The sequence below is a fragment of the Centroberyx affinis genome, unplaced genomic scaffold, assembly GCF_046629955.1.
Source record: "Centroberyx affinis isolate AG114_WGS23_722 - 3 ecotype Tasmania unplaced genomic scaffold, CSIRO-AGI_Caff_v1 ptg000402l_1, whole genome shotgun sequence".
NCBI lineage: Eukaryota > Metazoa > Chordata > Actinopteri > Beryciformes > Berycidae > Centroberyx > Centroberyx affinis.
The window spans coordinates 176144-180331 of NW_027279070.1; the positions used below are offsets into that span (position 1 = coordinate 176144).

General features: G+C 41.1%; 1 long non-coding RNA gene across 1 annotated transcript; it reads left to right on the plus strand.

Annotated features, from left to right (window-relative positions):
- The first annotated feature begins 3104 nt into the window (after positions 1–3104).
- On the plus strand, positions 3105–3983 carry LOC139641837 (uncharacterized). The gene is made up of 3 exons (XR_011694990.1): positions 3105–3478; positions 3747–3817; positions 3908–3983. It is a non-coding gene; the product is annotated as an uncharacterized lncRNA (long non-coding RNA).
- Positions 3984–4188: the final 205 nt, after the last annotated feature.

Sequence of the window (4188 nt, forward strand, 5' to 3'; positions counted from 1 at the left end):
AAGTGCTTTACATAAAATAGATTAATAACTCCAGAGTCCACAGCAGAGTTTCAGAGTTTTTGCTCATTCCATGACTTTTTTTTTTTAGATCATGTTGTGTTGGAGTTTCAATTCAAATGTGTATGTGTATATTAAAGTTGTGTGTAGCCTAAAGTTGCCAGTCTCAGTCAGGAGAGAGCAGCTGAACACTGATATTTGTGTGTGTGTGTGTGTGTGGTTTTGAGCTGCCTCGGCCTCATGTGATAGCTGCTGGTTAACTGTTCCAGCTCTCCAAGCCAAACCAAAACACATTTCACATCAAATCTTTTTCTCTCTTTCAGGTGATAACTGTTTCTGTCTCAACAGAATTGAAGGTTAATTTCTGTCTGTTTCTGACTGAACTGATCATTTCATCACTGATCCATCTGATTGATTTAGTGTTTAGATAATGTCAGCTTGTTAGCTAGCTAACCATAGCATCTGGTCAGCTAACCATCACTGTCTTGTTGTTAACACATCTGATTAGCACACTAGCTAACGTAGCTAGTAGCAGCTAGCGTTAGCATGTTCACATTAAAGGATCAGGCTGGTGTTTTTTTTATGCATTTCTTAGCGTCAACAAATCCTATGAAAATAACAAAATCAGCAATGATTTCGTTTTGCTAACAAGTCTGGTCCATGTAGCCGGGTCCCAATGCAGCCATGTCCCAGCAGCCATAGAACTCCATTGTATTAAAAAACGATTAAAAACCCGTCACAGAGCCATGCTGCTGCTCTGCAGCATATTTCATCATCACCATGCACCGGGCCGGACCACTTTTTCCTCAACAACTTAATAAGCCGGCTGTAAACACGTTTTCCATCTCAGGAAAGTAGTTCCGTAGCACAGAAAATAGTCCCCAGCGTAATGAAGAATTTGTTCCCATTTCAATTTGATTTGGTAATAACTACAACAGTCTGACTTTAAATGGTAACGGTCAGAGATTTTTAAAATGTAAATTATGTCTTTGTGAGCTGAATTTAAAGGTTTTTTTTCGTACAATTGGAGCCAATGACTTCTGGGTTGACGGCTAAAAATGGAACGTGGGAAGTCAGAAAGTAACGGGAGTAGAGCAAACGCATTGTTGATTTAGTTATTTTCATAGGATTTGTTGATGATAAGAAATGTATTTAAAACACCAGCCGTATCCTTTAACATCAGTCAGCAACATACTTGCTGGCTAGTTAGCTAGCTAACAGTTTGTTCAGGTTAACTGAGCTGACTCTTCTCAAGCTACAACTCTTCATGTTTTGGAGTAGAGACTAGGGCTAAAGACAAGACAGTTTACTGTGTCACAGTAACCTACATTTGGAAACAAATCCTAATCTTACTTTATTAACTAACTGCTCCTCCATGATGGAGACTCAGCTTGTTAGCAGCAGGTTGGTGATGAAACTGTAAATCCACATTCATCTTTATTCCCCTCAGTCATCCTGTCAGTACATCAGTTGTGTTGGTCCTGTGAGGACAGCAGTGTTGAAACAGTCTCAGTGCAGTTAGGGATTTCATTTGAGTCATGCTGCTGGTGTCAATTGTTTCTGAGTCAACACACACACACACACACACACACACACTATATTTGTGCGATGTTCTACTGATTTACATTAATTCCTAACTCCAACCTTGATTTAACTCCTAACCCCTAACTCCTACCTCCTACCCCTTAGCTATAGGCAGCGCTATTAAGAGCCTCCAGCAGAAAATGGGAGAGCAAGCAAGCGAGAGAGAGAGAGAGAGAGAGAGAGAGAGAGAGGATTGAAGCAGGTCCGCTGACACCTGAACACAGCATCAGCAAATACATTCACCAAGCCTAGACACTCATCATACTGTTGAAGTGGAAAGTTATGATAAAAACGTTAAAACCTCTCCAATAGAACTCTCTCTGTTGTCATAGCAAATGCCTGTTCCTCTGTTGCCCGTTTTAATTGTGGTGTTCCTCAAGGCTCTATCCTTGGCCCACTGCTGCTTTCAATATACATGCTTCCTCTCAGTCAGATCAGTCAGAACCATAGTATCTCCCACCACTGTTATGCAGATGACACACAGTTATATGTCCCTCTTCAAACCAACAACCCCAGCAGATTTGATAATCTGTTTGCCTGCCTCAGCGATGTTAAATGTTGGCTGTCCCAAAACTTTTTAAAATTCAGCGACGATAAGTCGGAGGTCATAGTCGTTGGTCCCACTAATTCTACCAGCCTGCTTCACAGTAAGCTTGGTTCCCTGACCAAAAACATTAACAATCTGCTAGAAATCTTGGAGTTATTATTGATGCACATCTCTGTTTTGATGCTCGAGTGAAAAATGTTGTCCAGTCATGCTTTTTTCAACTCAAAAAAATCTTCAAAATCAGATCATTCCTGTCTCCTACTGATTTACATAAGGTCATACATGCATTTATTTTCTCCCGCCTCGACTACTGCGATGCACTTTATGCCGGCATCAGTCAGAGCTCCTTCACCGACTCCCAACTTGTACAGAACGCTGCTGCTGGCTGCCTGTTACATTCCGCATTGATTGATCATGAAAATTCTACTTATCACTTTTAAAGCATTAAATGGCATTGCTCCAAATTACATCAAGAACATATTAACCCCCTATGTGCCTGAGCGTTCACTTAGATCGGTGGATAGGGCTCTGCTGGTTATTCCTAGGTCTCGGCTAGTGACCAAAGGTGACCGGGCCTTTGCTGTTAGAGCCCCCAGATTGTGGAACAGTCTGCCTATCGAGATCAGACAGGAAACATCTTTAGTGTCTTTTTAATCTCTTCCTAAAACATTCTTTTATCGGAAAGCTTTTATGAATGTTTGATATGTTGCTGTGTTTTATTATCCCACTTTTGACAGTCTATATTTTTGGGTAACTTCATTTTATTCCCCTCTGTTTCATGATCTCTGTTTGCTTTTCTTTTGTTTTTAATTGTTGTTTTTTAATTCTTTTTGTTAAGCACTTTGTAACTTTGCTAAGAAAAGTGCTATATAAATAAAGTTTTATTATTATTTATTATTGTCATGGTTTCTGCCTGCCCTTGTGTTTCTCTGTGTTCCCTGCCCCCCTTGTGTCTCCGCCTCCTGAGGGGTATTGCACAAAACTAGGATAAAGACATCCAGGATAAATGAGCAGGCGCGGCTTGACTAAGCCTTGTCGGCGCTATCTTGGATTAATTGGTTGCACGTTTGCCGAGCCAGGATGAAGAGACGCGGCTTAGTCAAGCCAGGTGTGGATGTTTGGGATAAGTGCGTGTTCACGGCATTCTTAAGAAGACCACGAAATTGATCACAGAATCACAGATTGAAGAATGGATCACGGACGCGCAACTTCATTTACATTTGCTGAACAAGAGCTGCTTCTTCAGCAATTTGAGGAAATGAAAGGCACAATATGCAAAAAAGGAAACACCAGTGCCGCAAAAAAGGAGAGGGAAAAAGCCTGGCAGACAATAGCCGACCGGCTTAATGCGTAAGTAGCCCAAACATGTAGAATTAATAAAGTGTACTCCACAGGAACTGTCAGAATTACAGTTAAAGGATGCGGAGCTGATGACTTTAAGTCCACTAATCAATAGGTGTTTTTGTGTTTTGTTTTGCTTTAATGTGGCCCATAGAAGTGCATGTTACTCAGGTTATGTAAAGTATAAATAAGTTCAAAGAAATGATCTACTCTCTGTCATCTATTGAATCTATTTATCCCATGTTGTGTTCTGTTTCATCCATCATCCTTCATAAAGAACAAACTTGTCTGGCCAGAAAAGGACCTGGCAACAGGTGAAAACCAAATATAAAAACATTCTGCAGTCTGGTGAGTTACTTTATTGTAGCCCAAATAGCAATTATCAAATGAAGTGATAGATTTGTTGTCTGCTGACAATGAATTTCTTTACGATTTTAGCGGTCAAGAAAAAAGCACACTGCGCTGGCACAGGGGGCGGCCCACCCACCCAGGACCTGACCCCAGCAGAGGAGCTGGCCATCGATTTAAATAAAGGGAGGCCAGTGATGGAGGGGATCCCGGGAAATACAGTGACAGACTCGGTCCTTTCCACTGACAGTTGCAGCTTCTTGCAAGGTACATACCTGCCTACATTGCACTTCCACTACAGATTAAACACATTTCACAATATTATACTGTCTGACTTTGAATTTGCTTGCAGTTACTGGGGACAGAGTTCT